The sequence below is a fragment of the Dermochelys coriacea genome, chromosome 2 (genome assembly GCF_009764565.3).
Source record: "Dermochelys coriacea isolate rDerCor1 chromosome 2, rDerCor1.pri.v4, whole genome shotgun sequence".
Classification (NCBI taxonomy): domain Eukaryota; kingdom Metazoa; phylum Chordata; order Testudines; family Dermochelyidae; genus Dermochelys; species Dermochelys coriacea.
The window spans coordinates 126459904-126481442 of NC_050069.1; the positions used below are offsets into that span (position 1 = coordinate 126459904).

Consider the following 21539-nt stretch of genomic DNA (forward strand, 5'->3'; position numbering starts at 1 on the left):
TATTAGTAGGAGCATTGCCAGCAGACTGATGGAAGTGAATATTCCCCTCTATTCAACTCTGGTGAGGCCACACCTGGAGTATTGCATAGTAGTGTCCAGCGGAGGGCAACAAAAATGATTCGGGGGCTGGGGCAAATGACTTACGAGGAGAGGCTGAGGGAACTGGGGTTATTTAGTCTACAGAAGAGAAGAGTGAGGGAGGATTTGATAGCAGCATTCAACTACCTGAAGGGGGGGGGTTTCAAAGGGGATGGAGCTAGGCTGTTCTCAGTTGTAGCAGATGACAGAACAAGAAGCAATGGTCTCAAGTTACAGTGGGGGAGGTCTAGGTTGGATATTAGGGAATACTATTTCACTAGGAGGGTGGTGAAGCACTGGAATGGGTTACCTAGGGAGGTGGTGGAATCTCTATCCTTAGAGGTTTTTAAGGCCAGGCTTGACAAAGCCTTGGCTGGGATGATTTAGTTGGTGTTGGTCCTGCTTTGAGCAGGGGATTTACTAGATGACCTCCTGAGGTCTCTTCCAACCCTAATATTCTATGATTCTAGTCTTATAATGGAGTCACAGACAATTGCCTTGGACACTTGTCTATTTTGCTACCCAAGGAAGGTGGACTATGTAATAAATGGTCACTTACACCAATAATCACAAAATGTTACAGGTTACTCTCTGTCCCAAGAGACCGGTCACTCACCTAGTTTGATTTGCATCCTCAATCTAACTCCAAAGACAACGCTGGCAGTCACTTCTATAATAAACTAAATAAAGGTTTATTAGCTATGAAAAAGGAATGAAAGTTATTGAGAGGTTAAAGCAGGTAAAAATATATGTACAGGTCAGTCACAGTCTATAATTCCAAATACTAGTAGAGATGTAGTAATCTGCAAGTTTCCCAAAAGTCTCTCAAGGCTATCCAGAATAACTCGTTCAGTTAGTCTGCCTTGTCAGAACCCAAGTGCTCCACAGATGCTGAATTTTTTCCTGAATCCATATTTAGAGCTTCTTCTCACAGAAAACAAGCTGACACAGTCACTACGTATGTGGGCTTTTTCTCTGATTGCAGAGAGCCAGGAGTGCATTTAGAGTCTTTGATCTCTAATTATCACATAAAATGACACTGGCCTTCAGATGCTCATAAATTAGTACTTTTCTGTAAAGTTCTTCCTTTACATTGCACAAGGCTTCTTTCTCATTTGATGGGCTATTCAGTTACAGGGGTATATACAGTTATAACGGAACACAGGTAGGTGAAAACAATGTATGTAACATCCCATTAGCTTTTCTGAGGTTTAAACACCAAATACACTCTTATACATTTAACTACCACTTTGATCTATACTAATACACAATCAAATGGGCCTGGCTTCCAGCTATGCATTTGTAAGTGTTCAGTGAGGTCTGGGTCTTTGACATGATCTGGCACCTGATCTGCCAGCATCACAGTTCCCCCAATCCTTTATCCTTAGTGTGGGGTCCATAAACTCCATCATACACCTTCCCCCTGAGGCTAGGCACTGTAGGGTGGGTCTGTGTGGATGGGTTTCCTTCATCCCACAAAAAGAAATCCATGTTCTTCTGGTCATGTCCCACTCAAAGTACTAGCTCAAATTTGTTCAGCTGAAGTCAGAGATACCAACACAAAATCTGTGGGTTATGGTCTTCCATGGAATTCAGCCAACAAAGGATGCCATGAACCATCACAAGGTGGAATAGCTGTCCCTATAGGTAATAGTGGCTTCAGAGACCCATTTTACTTCCAAGGCCTCCTCCTCTATTACCAAGTACACACAGGCAGTGGAGCCTTCCCAAAATTGGGGGAGGAAACCCTCCCCATTCTGTGGCCCTGCCCCACCCCTTCCACCTGAGGCCCCGCCCCCAGCCAAGCTGGAAGCCAGAGCGGGCCGGGAGCTGCAGATCCTCCACTTGCCCGGAGAGCAGCCCAAGGCAGAAGGGTCCGCAGGTCCCCACTGCTGCCTGTGTGGCTCTTACCCCAACCTGGCTCCAGACGGTGGATGGGACCTTGGAGACACAGTGCGGCCATGGTAAGAGTTGCGTGGCTGGGCAGCTATGAGGAGCTGTGGACCCTCCATCTACCCTGGGTTGGGGAGACATGGGGTGGAAACATGAGCTGGGGGCTGCTCTTGGCCCCCCTCCCTGGGCAGGTGAAGGATCTGTAGTACTTTATGCTGCTTGGGCTCCCCAGCTAGGCTCCAGCTACTGGTCTGGCCAGGCGGGTGGGGTCTTGGGGGGGAGGAGGATGGGCTGGGGAACCCATGGCAAAAAGTGTACTGGCCAGGGCCCCTTGCCCCTATATTCCAGCGCCCCTGCAAGTACACCACTTCCAATGGAACAATTTATGGTGAAGTAAAGGATTCTTCTTCCTCCATTTCTTGGGACATCACAGCTCTCAGGCCAATGTCAGAGGCATCCATCTGCAGGACAAAAGATTTTGAGAAACGGTGAAATAAGATGGGCTCAGAAATCAGTTGGTCTTTCAATTTTTTGAAGGCTGGTTGTGCAGTCCCAAGACCACTGGACCTTCTTGCAGGCTACATCTTTCACCAGATTATCAGCGAGGCCACAATCATTATGAAATCTGGAATAAACTGCCCATAAAATGCTACCAACCCCAGGAAGCATTGTACCTACCTCTTTGTGGTGGGTTCACAACATTCTTCTAGAGCTTGGATCTTTCCCACCAACAGGTGCAGGTACCCTCTCCCCACTGTATACCCTTGGTACATCACCTCTTGATTAGCTAGGTGGCACTTGGCAGGATTAGCAATAAATCCCACACTTTTGATGGTCTGGAAGACCACTGCAACATTGTTTTAAATGCTCATTCCAGGAATTGCTATAGATGGCAACATCATTGATGTATGTGGTTGCATACTGGTCATGAGGCTGAAGCACCTTGCCCATCAGCCTATGGAAGGTAGCTGCTATGCCATATAGCCAAATGGAAATGTATTAAATTGGTACAAGCCAAATGGCATGTCAGGGGGATCAGCCAGTAACCCCTTGTTAGGTTGAGAGTGGCAATATACCTGGAAGCTCCCAAGCGCTAACAATTCATCGACCCTCAGCATTGGGTAGGTGTCAAATTTAGACACCGCATTGACCTTCTGGAAGTCGAAACAGAATCTAGTTGGCCAGTACTGTTTAGGTACCATCACCATAGGGCTTTACCACTAGCCAAGAGTCCTCAACCACCCCCAGGTCTAACATAGCTTGGAGTTCCTTCTGTACTATTTCCCACATGTATCTTGGCAAAAGTTCTCTCTCACCTTTTTCCCTGGTTTGGTCATTATGTGATAAAATACTAAGTGATTCTGTCCTGGAACCACAGAAAAGATCACCAAAAAGGACAGGGAGAATTTTTGGATCTGCTGTTTTTGTTCTGCCTGCAGGTGTTCTCCTACTGGGACTTGGTTGAAGCTGGGGGTCTATGGGGACCGGGCCCTGAATTCCTGTTCTGGGGGAAACAACATTACCAGAAGCCCTTCCCAAATTTTCTAGGCCTTAAGCAGGTTGACATTTGGATTCCTAGGTGGGAAGCAGAAGTAACACCCAGTCCCCTGGTTGGAACTCCCGGGCATTGGGTCCCTTGTTGTATGCTTGTGCTTGTCCCTGTAGCGCCTTGACTAGATTATCTCTTGCAAACTCGTCTAAGGCCTTTAAACTTCTCTCTCAGCTGTAGAAAACACTGCACCAAGTTCATGGCCTTGGAACTTTGTTCCTCCCACATCTCCTGAAGGAACTCTAGTATTCGCCTTGGCTGTCTCCCATATATCGATTTTAATGGAGAGAACCCCATTGCTGCCTGAGGTACTTTGCAGATGATGATGAACAGGAGTGGCAGAATTAATTGGTCCCACTGGTGAGGTTCCAAAGCTACAATCTTCTGGAGCATACTTTGCAAGATCTTATTAAATCTCTCTACCAGTCCATCGGATTGAGTGTGTCACACCAACATTCTTAAGGTTTTTATTTTCAATGGGCTACACAGTTCCCTCATAAATCTGGACAAAGTTGGTGCTCTGATCTGTGATTATTTCCCAAGGGATCCCCACCCAGGCAAATATTTTCATGAGCTCTGGGACAAGGGCCATTGCCTTTGTGGAGCGGAGTGAATCACCTTGGGGTATCACATGGCATTGTCTAATATGACTTGTATGCACTGGAATCCAGCTACACTCTTTTTCCAAAGAGCCCACCAGGTCCATGCCAATCCTCTCAAATAGGGTCCCTAACTGGGGGAAAGGTATCAGCGAGTACCTTCCTTTGATTTGCCCACTGAAATTCTGAGCAGGAGATGCAGTACTCTTGAACCTCTTGGTGGATGCCCAACCAATAAAAATGAAGAGTTACTCGGTTGAGGATTTTCTCCCAACCAAGGTGTCCTGCACAGGTTATGGTGTTTGCTAGACATAGTAGTTTTCTGCAGTACTTCTTTGGGACAAGGAGTTGCATTTATCTTCCCCCGTCTGGTGGTATTTCTCTGCTCTCTATATTTTATCTCCCTTTAGCTTAAAGTGTGGCTAGGGCTTCAGGAGTTGAGATACCATCACCTCAACATTAACCTACATGAGCTGTTCATAGGCTCATCCCAATGTTAGGTCATTTCTTTCTTCTAACACAAAATCTGTGTTGTCTGAAAATATGTCAGTCTCTGCTGGCTCACTTAATTTCTCCTTTTGTTTTCCCTACTAGGGGAAAGCCCACCCAGTCCCAGTCGAAGCATCTTCTGAGGGGCCAATGTTTCTTCTCCTAGGTCTTCTTCCACACCTTCACCTGCTAAGGCTCGCAGATCTGCTATCTCTTCATATCCAGTGCCACTGTTGGTCCCTCCAGGGCCTCCCTGTTCTTAAACCTCATCAGGTCTCTAAAAAACCTCCAATCTTGCCTGATTATCACTGTATATGCAAGGTTTGGGGCTACCTCACCACACTGATCTCCTTAATGTGGTGTCACACCATGAACTGCACCTTTGTGTATGGGCACACATCCCCATGGAAGCATTGCAAATAGAAGGTGCCTGTGGAAACTGCTTCAGACCTTTCCCCCGCCCTTGCATCCTATTTGCCCTCTCAAACATCTGGCAAGACCCAGAGTCTATTAATCCTTGCACCTCCACACCATTGACCCACATGGGTACTAATAGTTTCATTAGACCCCTCTCACAGGCCCTAGATTCAGGCATCCATATTTGGCTGTAGAAACAGTCCATGTATGGGCAGTCATGACAGAAGTGGCTGGCTCCACAGATGCCAAGCAAGCCCCTGTCTTTGAGATGGCTCTATCTGGTCTTCTGCAGCTCCCAACAGCCCCTACATTTCTTAATCTTTGGTCCTATTGGAGATGCATCCCCACCTGCAACTCTTGACCTGCAACTCTAGCTTTGCTGGGCCCAGGAGGCCCTATCCTTCTGTACCCCCCATACTCCTTCTCACTTTCCCTTCCATTGTCTGAGTTGGTTGAGGCAGGACTGGACAAGCTCCAGGTGTCTCCTCCATGGGCCTTTTGGGGACTGGATAATTCTCAGACAAGATTATGGCCTTGGAAAGGATATCAGGGTGGCAGGGCATCACCCACTCCCTTCCTCTGCCTGAGAGAACTGGTGTAAACTTTTCTAGGACAATTCTTTTTACCTGGGCTCTTTGACACATAGCACAAGCTACCCTGTATTTGTACTGATCAAGAGTTTATGACCATTTCCTTATAAAGATCAATAATTGTATGGCTCTGAGACCCTACATTTGTTTGCACTATATGGTAACTCTGTGATCTCTCTGAAGATGCAAGTGTTTAAAGGCTTTAAAAATGATTAAATGTTTGGCAGAAATTTGATTTTGAACAGCCACTTTGTTTTGCTGGGGATGTTTTGTTTTTGTTTGGAATACCATCCATTTTTCTGTTTCAAATTTTGACATACTACAGTGGGTCTTATTGTTCAGGTCACTATACTTTGAGCAACCAAAAACAAGAGGTGGTATTTTCAAAATTGCCTAGTGTTGGCCTCACTCTGTGGAATGAAATTAATAGGAAAAGTCAACAGGAGCAGAGTTCGCCAACAATGAGTGCTTTTGAAAATCCTACCCAAGTTGCACAACTTGGCCATAACTGGTAGTGTCATAGATAGCACAGGGAGATCACCCAATACACTTATGGTGTCACTTATTGAACTATCCGCTCATCACTATTCTCCAAGGGGATATCATCATACCTTCACTATACTGATCCCTGAGTACGGAGTTCTCCACAACTTGGGTCATCATTGCTCTCTTGCTGAGCCTTCATTCCTAAGAATTCCCACTAGCTGCTGGAGACAAGGTAATGGGGCAATAGGATCACAATTGCTGCCTAATACAATACTATATTATTTTGTCCATTTCAATGCTTGTTAAAAGTCCAGTGCTGCAAAGTGCCGAGCACTTCCAATGAGCCGAGTTCTCTCAAGCCCTTCTGACTTCATTGTGAATTTAAGGCACTCAGCCCTTGCAAAATCTGTCCCTAGGCTGAAGGAAATAGCTTAGAGGTGTTAACCTCTGCTGTATTGAAATACTTAACTCCCTAAAAGCAGAAACTCAAATCCCTGCAGATTCTACTTGCTCTTTTTATCTTTGCAAGAGACGTTGTTGTATTCTCAGGGTGTTTTAAGATTAGACCTTTCTACTAGGACAAACAAATGCCATGGCACTTTTCACAGATGTCAAGGTTTATCTCACTATTTTTGTACAAAATATTCTTCCTCATTACTATTGCACACTGTCCTTTATAATGCTTGCTCAGAAACAGCTACATTTCTATAGTACTATCTATACATTAAGGCTTTTGTAGAGTTCTTTGGGAATAACAGAGCTGAATAAATATATTATTCCTTTGGGGTTGTGAGAAGAGTGAAAGAAAGAACTTCTGCACTAAGGAAACTGGACTAGCAGAACAGTGATACTTATACTAAACTCCATACTATACAGTGAATCCTAATAACAGAAAGAAGCAATTTGTCCCTTTTGCATTTATACTTAAGGGAGCATAAGGTGATGAGACTTCCTCCTTCTCCTCAACTTTAAGACTCTTAATGTTCGGACAGGGTTGTAGTTTTTTATTGACCCTTGAATCTAGTACTGCTTCTGGAGCCAGATTCCCCATAGGAAATGGGGATAGCTAGTGTGACAGCTGAGTCATGGCCTTACTCTGCATCAGTATTGGCAAGCATAGGTGGGTGTGGGGGGAGGAAGGGGCAAATGGATGCACATTGATCATCTTTAAAGGCACATAAGTCGCTCTGCTCCTCCTTTGTTACTAGAGCCATTGACAGGTCTTGAAATGTTATTTTTAGTCTCAATATTTAGTGCTTTCTTAAATCCCAGCTCCTGGAGTCAGGTGATTATGTGGGAACATCAGGTTTCTTTTTCTTTCTTTTTTTTTTAAATGAACTAAGTTTCCAGCCCTCATGGTTGTGGAGAAAAGCTGGGAAACGTGAACCTGAGAGACTCAGGAAACAGAAGGTAAATTAAAAATTTGGGCTTTAAATGGCTCAGGCCCTTTGTAGATCTGGCCTATTGCATTCAAAAAGCTCTTCTGGGATGCTGTGCCTTTGGGATGAGACTGTCAAAGAGAATTGAGTCCTCATCATCCACAGCCTGTAGGACAGGATCGGGGAAAAAGACTTTTTGGTTCTGAGTGTGGCAATTCCAGAGCTTGTTCAAGTAATTTTCCCTTGTATGTTCTTAGAAGGATCTTTTTATAGCTAGATCAGTGGACTTTGCATTCATTATCCATTAAAATGCATTTAATAAAATATATGTTAACTTTTCTTTTAAATTCATGCTATTAGGTTGTTTGAAAACAGACTCTTTTGGTTGACTCATTAGCACTGAAATGCCATTTGTAGAAAAGCCCAAGAAAGGCAGGTTTAGATATTTGCTGACAGGAAAAGCAGATAATTAAGGAAGGACTATAGATGATACAGCACACAATAGTTATAACAGATCCTAAAATAGTAATTAGAGACATGTTCTAGAGATAGGCAGACCCATCTGAGTATAATAAAAACTAATTCAAAGTATCAACTAAAAATTGACCAGACCTTTCTTGAATGTCTAAACAAAACACCTGGGAAAGGCATGGCTACAACATTAAAATAAAAAAAAAGAAAAAATTGATTATCTACTTTATGTGGATCTTCTTAGTTTTGGCATAGTTTAAGGAAATTAGCATGGTGCTCTTGTAAGCAACATCCTGTAGGTCTTAATAAAGATGAAGCCAATGGGGATCTACAGACATTAACTCTATCCCATATAATTTATAACCTATACAATTTCAAAACAAACCTATTCTATGGAAATTGAGACACCCAGTAAAATTTAATTGCAGGGATATAATTCTCTAAACTAGAAAAAGTTTGATACCACCAGTGTGGTCCTTTAGGTGTATTTAATGGGTTCAGAGTTCACTCATATATATAGAATTTATTCAGCCCAAGTAGTAGCTAGCCTGTTATTCATTTTTTCTCTTTGCCTTTCTATCTGTCCATTCCCTCCTTAATTTCAACTGTTATATTCTTCTGTTTATGACCAGAGTTTGAACAACTTCAGATAACTCTGGATATAGTGGTACCTGCCTATCTGGGTAATGAACCCTAGCAATGCCAATTCTGGGGCTGTTTCCACTATGCTGCCTGGCAATCAGTGTTCCTTGCAGGACTGCTTTTTAAGAGCCATACTGATGAGAATAACTTCATCAAAGATGCCAGCAGTGGCTTCAGATAACTGATGGACTCCTGTGGGAAAACTGAATGTTTTCAGGATAACTACTGATAATCAAGTGGTTGAGGTATATCATAACTTACCTTTGCAAAGCTACAGATGAGTGTAAATCCTGGGAAGCGCTCTCAATATACGCTCTGTTCTCAAATACAAAATCATTCAGACATCAGCAGCTCAGATTCAACCTACTTACTGAGAAAGAACAGATATGTGACAAAATCTGTTTCTTATATTGGGCAAGAGAAAACAAGGAGACTACAATGATAATATCATCTTTAAAAGACACAGCTTTGCTGATGCCTTGTTCCTGCCCTGTGTGAGTAAAGGTATGCTATAAAGAGACAATTAAAAAAAGGGATTGAATTTGCAAAGAAACCTGGCACATAAAATACATTTGGATGTAAATTTCTATGCAGTCCCACGAGCTTTCAGAGCTTTAGATAAGTCTGGGTAATAATGACAGCATATATGAGTGAGTTTTAATTAAATTAGTAACTGAACTCCGTGCCATGGTATCATACATCACAGAGCCTTTAAACCACAAGTTTTCTTCTGGAGGCAATAATGCATTCAACTGGCAGCAAGCAAATAAAATAAATAAATAAAAAACAACAACAACAAATAAACACACATTGATTGTCTCCAAGAAAAAATATGGAGTTTCAGTCAAAGCACAGCTGAACTTTTTGTGCCAAACAGGGCATGAATCAGAATGTCTAAAATATAGGTTCTTTCTGACACTAATCCACCTGACAAAGTGATACAGACTGTGTGATCTTTAAACTGAGCAACTAAAAAAGAAAACAAAAATACAAATGTTTACTATACTTCTATACCTCTGATATAGAAGCCAAAATCTGGCAGGCACAGCATATATAATTAAGCACCTCCCTATCTTTAAACATATGATTAGTCAATGGGACTATTTACGTGCTTACATACTGTACTGGCACTTGCTACCCTTACCTGGAAGAGGAAGGGTGGAGTAGAAGTTGACTGCTTCACAAGTTACTCTCTCATACTCTAAAGAGAGGTTGTGCTACAGCCTAATTATGACAGAAGCTGTAAACAGCCTCGGCCCTTTACTGAAAAGGCCTATCAAAATGAATAGCAAGTTATAGCCTGTTTGTTATTAACTAGTCTATAAGATTTAATAGAGCAATATAAGCCTGCTGTAGAATTCAGTAGGATGGTTCTAAATATCTATTGAAAACAAATAATCTCTATTAAAATCTAGCAAATTTTAAATTAAAAGAAATTACAGAATTCCGATAAAACCCTCTAGGTTTCATTCCTATTGAATTCTGTTGGATTTTCCATATGGGACTGTCCACACACTTGTGAGAGAATGTTGATGACCCAGCAATGACCCCTATGAATAATTGTGTGCAAAGTTTATTCATGCTCTTTGCCCAAATGTGGGTATGCTGTACAGGGACGGCACAGCAGGTCAGAAAAGATGTGTATATTAACATTTTAGATATCAGTGTGCTCCATCATAGGGTTCTATTTCTGTTACTCCAAATGGTAATTGGTTTAGCAGCTTTGTCCCCCTTGACTTTTTATTAATTATTATATTTAACAGAAGTTATAGGAACAGCACTGAGTCTAATTCGGTTTTCATTGCCACTGCTTGTACACTAGCATAACACCATCATGTGCAGTGGAGTTACTCCTAAGCTACAGTAGTGTGCAAAGTGAATTCAGACCAATATATCTTTCAACAATTAAAATGGCACTGCCTCACTACTGTATTAGAAGTGTAACATTTTCAAAAGTGTCTACATGACTTGTCTATCTAAGTCCTGTTTTCAAAAGTGATAATTAGGCTTCTAAGTGCTTAAGAGGAAAATTTTCAAATGCTCTTAAGTGCCCAGGTCACTTCTGAAAATGAATCTCCTAAATCACTTAGGTGCTTTTGAAAATTTTAACCTAAGTTTCAGAGCACAAACCCTATGATTCTTTGATATTTAATTTAATTACCTTTCAACAATAACTCTGCAATGAAACTGTACATTAGCAGTAGTTTTGGGGTAAATTTTGTATCCAATGGTAATGCCTTTACTTTTATTCAGATACATGAATCTGATGATTAAAGAAGGTGGATTGTACCCAGATTTTAATATCAACCAACTGTCCAGTTCTCAAAATTAATTAATTAGAAGAGACCTTCCTCTCCTGTTTATTTTGATGAGCAAAACATTTAGACCAAGCTCAAAAACAATGGATTCCATTAAAAAAAAAACATGAGAAGATTCCTGATATCCCCTTTTAAACAAAACATGACATTTCAAACAAGGCCACCAAACATTCAGATGTTTTGTTCCTGTAATGTTCTCACTCTGGTTCTTACATGTTTTTGGAGGTGGAAATAGGAAATATAACAAAAGAAAATAAATCCCTCAAGTGAAATTCTTAGGGAAATGCATGCATACATAGGAAAATACTGCAGTACATCAGATATCAATAGGTGGTTAACTGTGAATGGCTGTTGACTTTGAATGGTGACAATTGTTTAGCAGCAGTATAGAAAATATTGGTCCAAATCTTTGGTAAGATTAAGACCTGGTCCACTGCTCATCATTTGCCACTGCTGGGATAACTTTTGGCCATTTTTCAGAAAATAGAACTGCAAGGATTATGGCCGAGGGGCTGGGTTTGAGGGAAGAATTGTTGCCATTGTGATGTGACAGTAAAAACTGCTCTTTACTCTATGAAAACTGGAGACTGGGCATCATTACTGGGTGTGGGGGGAAGTGAGGAGATCAAATTAAAATCTCTTGCCCTTACTGGTGGGAGTCTCGGGAACATTGGGGGTGGAGCTACATTGGTGGTGCATTTACCTGATCCAAGAGCCATCCTACTAGGATAAATAGTTCAGAGAAAGCTGACCGTTGGAAACCTGTTTCCTGGTGTATTTTACCACTGCCCTGAAATCATGGTTCTTGGCAAGCTTGTGCTTTAGAATGCAACACAAACAATAGCAGACTGGAACTCCATCCTGCCCACTAGCTAGCAGACCACACATAGATGGGACTGTAATGGACCAGTCTGACCCTGCTTCTAGACAAGTACATTTAATAGGAGTGGGGCAGATGTTCCTAATTCCCCTTACACCCCACTCCAACCATACAACAGAAGACAGGAGTTGGTCCACCTGCATGGTCAGTAGTGTATGCATCTTCAGAAGACCAATTAAGCAGGAGGACAATGAAGAGAAGCTGAGAAGGAAAGGGGAAAAAATGTAAAGTCAAATGACAATGGGCATATTGCTAATACAATACAATTTTTTAGATTTGCTAAAATGTTAAATTTTGCATTAGAAAATTTCACAAAGTGAAACTTACACTGTTTTGCCTTTTCTAGCCACGACCATTATTATAGCTTCCTGACTGCGTCGGGGAGGGGAAAGATGCATAATTCACTGCTATATCCCTTGTCAAGAGAAATGATGGGTGTTTTCCCTTACCAGTTGCTGGTGACCTTTAGAAGTTCACTTGTGGGGTGATGGTGATTAGGGGCCTGATCTAGGAGGTGCTGAGCTCCCCTTGGAGTTTAGGAGTACCCTCAATTCCCACTTGAATCAATAAACATCGAGAATGCTCAGAACCTTGCAGGACATATTGTATTAATTGTTATTATTAGAGCTAGTGCTAGCACTTCTACTAATAATAATTGCAATACCTAAAGGTGTTAAACAAGAATTGGAGCCAACTATGAACACATATTTTAAAAAACGTTGTTCTTGCTTCTAAGAGCTTATAGTTGATGTCCTTGACATTGTAATTCACCTCACATGTGCCACTCAGTATCCCACTGGAGTCAATGGGGGATACAATGAATTACAGGGTTGGGACTCAATCTGAGACCCCAGTTCTGCAAAACCATGCTTTACACTATGAATTGCAAGTAGTCCAATGGGATAGTTGTACAAGATAGCCCAATCAGGTGTATTGAGTTGTCCATTAAAAGGTACTCATATGCATAAGTGTTTGCAGGATCAGGACCTAAGGTACTGAGTACTTTGCAGACAGAGATGTGACAGAGACATTTATTGTTGTAGCTGTCACTGTCCAGAGTTTTTGTTTTCTAATGAACACCTGTTGCAGTGTATGCACACCCTGTCCTATTGGTGGGGGGAGGCAGGGTTGCAATACCACTGCTGTTGTAGTCTCCTTGACAGCCTCTAGGCCAAAAGCAGCCAGAGTGAGGGCACTTCCAGCAGCCCTTCCATTCAGGGCAGTGCAGCCTAGTGGCCAGAGTCAATTACAGCAGCCCTTGCATTAAGGGCAGCATGGTCTAGTGGTTAGAGTCAATAGAACCACCCTCAGGTGCAGGGCAATATGGCCTAGAAGCCAGGGTCCATATAACAGCCCTCTGGTATGGAGTAATGCAGCCCAACAGCCAGAGTCAATGTCATAGCCCCTAGGTGTGAGACAGTGACACCCAATGGCCAATGTCAATATACCAGCCTTTGGGTACAGGACAGTGCAACCCAATAGCCAGAGTAAATATCACAGCTCCCAGGCACAGGCATTAAGGCCCAATGGCCTGTATCTGGGGAGGAGGAAGGGGTTGCCAACAGGGGGTGATAGCCTGGGCTTCCCTACCTGGGCTATCAACCCAGGGCCCTGACAGAGGTGGAGTGGTCCACCACTGGATCACCAGGGACTCCCACTTCAACCAAGTGAGGTCAGCATGGTGTGAGGTACCACTCACACACCCTCCCTGGGTCATTTCCTACCACATTTCCAGGCATTGTAGTCCATTGACAATCAGAGTTCTTGGGCTCCTCAGTGTGGGAGATTCCCTGTGGCTCTGTTGGCTACAGCCCTTCGGTCAGTGTCTTCAGGTCCCACAGGCAAAGGCTGTGATGGCTCTTTGGCTAGAGCTTCCACCCAAGGTCCTTCCTCTCCAGTTGTCAGCCTAGAATGAGGCTGGGCTGCTCCTTTTTGTACTGAGGCAATAGTTGGAGCATGCCCAGTATGGTCTGAGGGGCGAGACTTCCAGCACTCATAGTGTGAGGTTAACCTCCTCTTGTCCAGTGCAGGGTAGGCCCACCTCCCACGTTTTCCAATACAAAAACATCAAAGGTATACAATGATTAGATTAATGATAGGATTCCAATTCCACACACATATCACCCAGTTCTTGCTATATTTCTTTCTTTTTATCCCATAAACATGTCTTAATTGCATTTCATTTGTTTGAGGATATAAACAGATTGTGGTAAACCTTTCTTTTACAAGAGTGCCAGAAAATGTCACTTTCCCTTCCTTACTTGCCTCCCGTCGCACTAGTGCAGCTACCCAGCTATATAACATAGCAAAGATATAGCTGTTTTCTTCTGGAGTTTATTTCCTTTACTTTAGCTCATGTACAAATTTATTTCAGACAACTGCAAAACTACTGGACGGCTTGTTGTATTATGGCTGAAATGTCTCCGTTATTCTAGATCACTGAAAACTAACATGCATAAGTAGGATGGTGGTGGAATATTTTAAGCTTTGACTTACAGGCTTCACTGGCAAAAGAGCAGAGTTCTAATCGTTTCTTGCTTTCAGTGGCTAACAATAGAGCATTTAATTAGCTACACCGACAAGGGATGAAAATTGTTAATAATTCCGACCCCAGGAGTGAAAATTACTTAACAAGATTTCTTTTTAAATGTGTGAAGAATCTCAGAAACGAGCTTCTTCTGGATGCTCTTGCAGCCAAATGGCTCATCTTGCAGAGGCAGAAATCTACTTGCCTCCAAAGACTGAAGACTGGTATAACAACTTATCAGAAATGGCAGCACTGAAAGACTTGCGTGCAAACGACAGCAAGAAATCAAAAGCTTTCAGGAAATAGGGTCTTTGTTTCTCTTGGTTACAGATTTTTTTTAGACAGATAATTTTCTATTTTTTTATATAAATATCATACAACATACAAAAATATCCTAAGTATTATTTTTTAGTAAATATGTGTATCTGCATGTTAGTAAATCTTCAATCAAATCTCCTGCTCTATTTGGGGTTCTAGTAGGTCGTTCCACAACTTTCCAGCTTGAATCTTGAGAATGACAGGGAAAATCTCTAATTCTACTCTGAAATAAAGAATTTATATGTCGATATGTTGTGGACAAGATTATCAAAGTTATGTGTATGTCAATATGCGCATACATTTGTACACTTCTGTTTACACAAGCAATACCTGATGTGTGTGCAAATCAGATATTTACATATTTTAGCGGGGTGGTTACCCGCTCCCTGGTCTGGAAAGGGTTACAGCCAGCCCTGGGAGAGGGCTGGAGCTGCGTGCTAAAAGCTAGGCTGATTGGGGAAGAAGCCACAGCTGGGCAACATCCCAATCAGACCTCAGCTCGCCCTGATAAAAGGGCTATGAGCCAGGAGCTAGATAGGATTCTCCCTCCAGCTTCAGAGGGAGAAGGACCTAGCTATCTGGGCGGGGGCGGGAGGCGGGGCGGGGCGGGGCGGGGCGGGGCGGGGCGGGCGGGTGGGTGGGTGGGTGGGTGGGTGGGGCGGGGCGGGGCGGGGCGGGGTTCCCAGGCTGCAGGCCTTGTCAAAGGCTGAACCAGATACTAGGGTTGCAGGTCCAAATCCCCTTTGCCAATGATGAATGGCATGTACACTGCAGTCCGCTCCAGGGAGCAGGGGCTAGATGGTGACTGGCAGTAGCCATAGACTGAGGCAAGGTGGGGATAGAGGGCTGGGGTTCTCTGGGGAGGGAAGACCCAGAGCTGTGGGGTTACTGCAGGGGCAGTAGTGCCCTTACAGTAGAGGGGCACTGGGGTCTGGGAGGGACATGGAGGCCCGTGGCAGGCAAGACACTGGCATGCAGAGGGCACTCTGGGGCAGCAGAACTAATTCCCAGGATGACCGACAGGAGGCACTGAGCTAGTGAGTCATCGTGTTTGCTACACATATGCACAAGGCCAGGTAAGTGCCTAATTGTTATGTGCCTACAAGGACACCTGATTTGCATGCAAATACCTAATAAATATATGCATAAATAAGGCACCAGACAACTGCCCTAGCTCTCACCTCCTCCTTGGTTTTTTGGCTTCTTCCTTTGTGTTTGCCTGCCACAGCCTGAAAACTTCATAATTCACTGGGTGAGATCCTTTGGCAAGACCGAGACGAGATGTAGGTTCCAGAAACCCTTTACCACCAATTTGTAGATGTTGTGTCCAGGAACACCTGTGTAAAAATTATCCAGAAAACAGTAATTTAAACAAAAGGTTTATTAAAAACAGAGAGCAAAATAATTAAAAGTCAAGAAACTGTTTTCTTAACACATGTAGATCTATACCTCTCAAACTAAGCTAGATGAGGCATCTTCAGCTTAGATACATTGAACAAAGAAAAGTGGAAAACTTGCATCTTATGAAGCCAATTCTTTCATCAGCCTGTCACTGATATCAACTACTTTGCTGTCTCCAGAGATTAACTTTATCTAGCCATAAATACTTTATCTAGCCATAAATTTGTATGATCCTGTTGGATCAAATTGCATGATCATACAAGTCTTTCACCTGATGATCATCGCTCTCTCAGATGTTAGAGCCCATTACCCACCGGGATGAGCTTTCATTTACATTTACAAAAAATCTTTAATAAGAAGTCTTGTTTGAGTGAGGGCTATATGACTAGTTTCTCCTAACTAACTCAAGCCATTTCTTCTAATCTTCCTGTCTCCAAAGTTGCTATATCAAAAGCCCTAGTGACTGCCATTATGTGGTCATTTTTAGAAAATTATTTTCTGCTGAATGTTTCAGGGCTGGGTTATTTGGTTTTGCTTGGGGATCTGCATAGGGCAATGACAATCAGAGATTTGGCATTCCATGTCTTGTGAGTTCTCAGCTTTCTAGCAGGTGAGTTTGCACATGTTAGCATGTAGTATGGAAAGAACTGTGTGGAATATGTGTTAAGAGGATTGAAAATAAATAAACTAGTACCAATTTTAGTACAACTAATATTGTAAATGTTGAAAAACTCTATTACATACTTCCTTGATAAAGGAGTACATTTGCTAAGTACCTAAGCTTTCTCCTTAAGAGGTCTCTTCTGAAATTTCCTCCATCCATTACCAAACTGAAAAGACACATAACCAAAACCAACATTTATTGTTGGTTTTTGCTTTGGCTCAGGGAAAGGTGTTGCATTGGTGTTAACTGTCACTGAGAACAGCAGGTAGTCATTTTCCAAGGGAAACAAGCAGCTACTGGGCCACCATTCCTTATCCCTGAGAAACATTGTGCAAGGAGTATTATAAATGGGGGGGCCCTCATTTGTCCTTGCTTAAGATGACATTGTCATTCAAGACTACACTGTGAGTGTAAATGATGGTCTAATGTCACTTCTGTAATTACTTGGCACCCTGTAATAAACTTTAATCTCACTGGGTCAATAACTGTTCTCAGTTTGACATTCAATAAACAAGAGTTTGAATGTTTTTTTTCCCAGTGCATTCGCTGAATGTTTGGGTTGGAGTTCAGGATCAGGATAAAAAAACCAAAACCCAGCATGTGGTTTGAAAATATCAAAGGCAGTATCCATGACTATTACACTGATTTATGAAGTACCTGCTCTGAGAAAATCATATTGAGCATAAGTAAATGGAATGCTGAATTCTGACTTAGGGTCCAAACCAGTCCTTAAGTGGGTTTTGCCCATATCACAACCCAAAACAAATGAGGCATTCTAAACAGTGAGCTCCATGAAACTGCACCATGCTTAAGAATTCATAGCAAATATTGTGATCAGGGCTCTTCTAGATGGAAGAAGAAGCAATATTTTTTGAGCATACCATAAACTGAATAGTTTGTAGGTGTGACAGGGAAGGGTTTAAAAATCAACTTTTAAGAATTCACATAGCATTTGGTGCACACTCATAAACCCCTGGGTGAAGATGGCTTAGCAGTATCCATGGAAGCAGGATGCTGGAAAATCTTTCACACTTACCAATGGCATTACCCTAGCATCATGCAAATCCATAGAATGGTGGAAATGTAGGACTGTAAAGGACCTTGATAAGTTCAGTCTCCTGCACTGAGGCAGGACTAAGTATTATCTAGACCACCCCAATAAGTTTGTCTAAGTTGTTCTTAAACACTTCCAGTTACAGAGTTTCCACAACCCTGCTAGGTAACTTGTTCCAGTGCTTAACTACCTTTACAGTTAGTAAGTTTTCCCTAACATCTAACTTAAATTTCCCATGCTGCAATTTAAGCCCATTACTACTTGACCTATTCTCAGTGGAAAAGGATGACAATTTATCATCCTCTTCTTTATAACATTTTTTTTCATACTTGAAGACTATGCCCCCCTCAGTCTTCTCTTCTCCAGACTCAACAACCCAGTTAATTGAATCTTTCCTTGTAAGTCATGTTTTCTAGACCTTTAATCATTTTTGTTGTTCTCTTCTGGACTTTCTCCATTTTGTCCACATCTTTCCCAAAGGCTGGTGCCCAGAACTGGACACAATACTTCAACTAGGGCCTTATCAGTGATGAGTAGAGACAAAGAACTATTTCTTGTGTCTTGCTTACAAGACTCCTGCTGATACATCCCAGAACTAACTAAATATATAACAGTGATACAGCATGGCCAGAGGGCAGCAGGAGAGTGTCAGAAGGGAGCCTTATTACCTGTAGAGGGAAGAAAGTTTGCTATAAATTAATTAAAGCACCTGAAGCCAATGAAAGCACAGTCACATAATAACCCCCCCTGCTTCAATCAGACAGGAGGAGGAGTTGAAGCAGAGTGGATTGGTGTAAGAGCAGAGAGCAGTTTGGAGGGAAGCAGAAGAGAGTTTGGAGAAGTGCTGCAGTGGGCTAAGAAGACCAAGACCGTAGATAAAGGAACACCTGGCTTGTGCAGAGGGAGGGCAGGAAGCCCCACAAGCTGAAGGGCAGGAGAGGGAAGTAACCCAGGGGAAGGAACCACTAGTTCTAGTGGTTTACTGTTATCTCTAGGGCCCCTGGGCTGGGACCCAGAGTAGAGGGCGGGCCTGGGTCCCACCCTCTCCACTCCCCTCCTCTAGGACACAAGTGGGGCAGTTAATAAATGGTGCCCTGAATGCCCCCCCCCCAGAAGAGAGAGCGCAAGACCCATCATAGTAGTGCCGGCAATTTGCCAGAAGTGGGATCTACACGCTGGGGACTTAAACCAGGGTTAGCCAAAACCCTTCCATCCCTAAGATGGATGATGTGGTCAAGGACTTAATACAAGCCACCGCAGCCCAGCAGGAGGCTACCTGGGTCCAAGCAACCACCCAACAGGAGGTGACTCGGATGCAGCAGGAGACTAATCGTCTTTTGATGAGCCAGGCTGCCCAGGACCGAGCCCTGCTGCAAGAGCTGGTGAACCAGATGAAGCTCCTTATGGAGCTGAACCGCAACTGTGATGGGACCTGGACCATACCGGCCAGCCACTGCCTACAGAAAATGACATGGGAGGATGATGTGGCCTCCTGGCTTTTGAAAGAGAAGCCCTGCAGGAGACCTGGCCTTGAGATCAGTGGTCTGGTATCCTTGCCCTGATCCTATGTGGGAGGCCTAGAAGGTCTATTACAATATGGCCACGGAGACTGCAGCAGTTTACTCCCAGCTGAAGGCAGAGATCCTGGCCAGAGCCAGAGTAATGATGGCATTGCAAGCCCAGAGGTTCCATGAGTGGCAGTATACAGAGAACAAGACCCCAATTGCCATTGTTTGACCTGACTCGGAAATGGCTGCGCCCTGAGGCCCTCAGCTCTGAGAAGATGATGGAGCTCCTGGTACTGGACAAGTATATGAGGGGGCTACCACCAGGCCTCCAGGCTTTGCTTGGCCAGAATGACCCCTCTACCTATGACGAGTTGGTCTCCCTCGTGGAAAGACAGCTGGTGGTCAGACCCCAGGGGGTGAGACACAGCAAACCAGGAAGCCAGTCCCAAACCCAAGGCCCCGGACTGTCGAACTCCAGGAGAACCATAACTGGGAGGAAAGACACCGAGGAACGGTCTGAGGTCAAGAAGGGACCTGGGGCTTTGGGAAGAGAGGACGGGGGGGGGGGGGGCAAATAGCCCCAGGCAGAGGGCAGCAACCGGAATAAGGGGGTGGTGTTATGAGTGGGGAATTGGGGCATTTAGCAGCCCAATGCCCTAACAGGGAAGAGCCTATGCAATGTAATCTTGGGGAGCAATGTGGCCTAATCGGCCTGGTAGGGTCGCAATGACCTCGCATGAGTATACAAGATCAGTATAAATGAATGGTACTGAGACCATAGCATTAATAAATTCCAGGAGTGCTGTCACACTGGTCTCCGGGATGTTGGTGGGGCAAGACCAACTAACCCAGGCCAAAAACGCAGGGGTAATGTGCGTTCATGGCACCGTAAATTTCTACCCCACAATCCCAGTATTGATTGAGATCCAGGGGAATACTGCAGGGGTGGTCCCCAGGCTCCCCTGTCTTAATTGGTAGGGACTTCCCCGGGTTTGAGAGCTTACTCCCCCCAATGGAGCCAGGGGAGGGTAGCAACCCCCTGGCTGAGACAGAAGCACCTACAGATAGCCTCACCCCAGTGTTTGACGAATTTGCCCCAGAGTTATTCTCATCCCCAGAAAACCCTGAAAGTCTAGACGGGAAAGGAGGGCAGATAAAAGATTGGGCACCAGGATTCTAGCAGAGAACCAGAAAACCTCCCTTGTTGGTAGGCAAACCCATTCAGAAGGCCAGGAGATAATTCAGGCCAGTGAGGACTCGGAGGCAGTTCCAAGCCCAAGTAAGGACAACCCAGAGGGGGAGTAGAAACAGGCCCCCTGGAATTAGCTCAGATTGGTACCGTACATGAGAATTTCGAGTAGGACCAACCCAATGACCCGCTATATGCAAATAAGGGAGGAGGTAGTGGAAGTAAATTGCATACCCATGGAAGGAAAGACCCAAAACCATATTATGTGCTCAAACATGATCTGTTGTACCGGATAGCACAAATGTGAGGGGAAGAAGTACAGCAACTCTTAGTCCCATGGAAACACACAAGGGAAGTACTAGAGTTAGCTCACAGTCATCTATTTGGGGGACATCTAGGAGTAGACAAGACACTGAATAGAGTCCTAAGAAGGTTTTATTGGCCAGGAATACATGCAGAGGTCCAGCGCTATTGTGCCTCCTGTCCTGAATTTCAGTTGCATAGCCCCTGACCTCACTTGCAGGCCCCATTAGTACCTTTGCCTATTATTGAAGTTCCTTTCAAGAGAATAGCCATGGACATAGTGGGCCCACTGGAAAGATCGGCACGGGGCCACTGAAACGTACTTGTCATCCTTGATTATGCCATGCACTATCCAGAAGCCATTCCTTTAAGAAACCCCACATCCAAGGCAATAGCAAAAGAACTACTCCAGGTTTTTGCTAGAGTAGGCATCCCTAAGGAGATCCTGACAGACCAAGGAACACCTTTCATGTCAAAATTAATGAAAGACTTATGTACCCTATTCCGCATCCAGGCCATATGGACCTCAGTCTACCATCCACAAAACGATGGACTGGTCAAGCGGTTTAACCATACCCTTAAAAGTATGATCCAGAAGGTGGTATCTTAGGGGTGGAAAAGACTGGGATATCCTTCTACTGTCTCTAATGTTTGCTATATGGGAAGTCCCGCAGGCGTCCACTGATTTCTCTCCCTTTGAACTATACAGACGCCACCCACACGGAATATTAGATATTGCCAAGGATGAGTGGGAAGAACAACCCAACCCAGGAAAGAATGTCAT

At 43.7% G+C, this 21539-nt stretch overlaps 1 long non-coding RNA gene across 1 annotated transcript; it reads right to left on the reverse strand.

The window, feature by feature from the left end:
* Positions 1-2379: 2379 nt before the first annotated feature.
* On the reverse strand, positions 2380-15958 carry LOC122458499. Its single transcript, XR_006278540.1, has 3 exons — positions 15818-15958; positions 8855-8963; positions 2380-2432 (listed from the first exon to the last, which is right to left on the reverse strand). It is a non-coding gene; the product is annotated as an uncharacterized LOC122458499 (long non-coding RNA).
* Positions 15959-21539: the final 5581 nt, after the last annotated feature.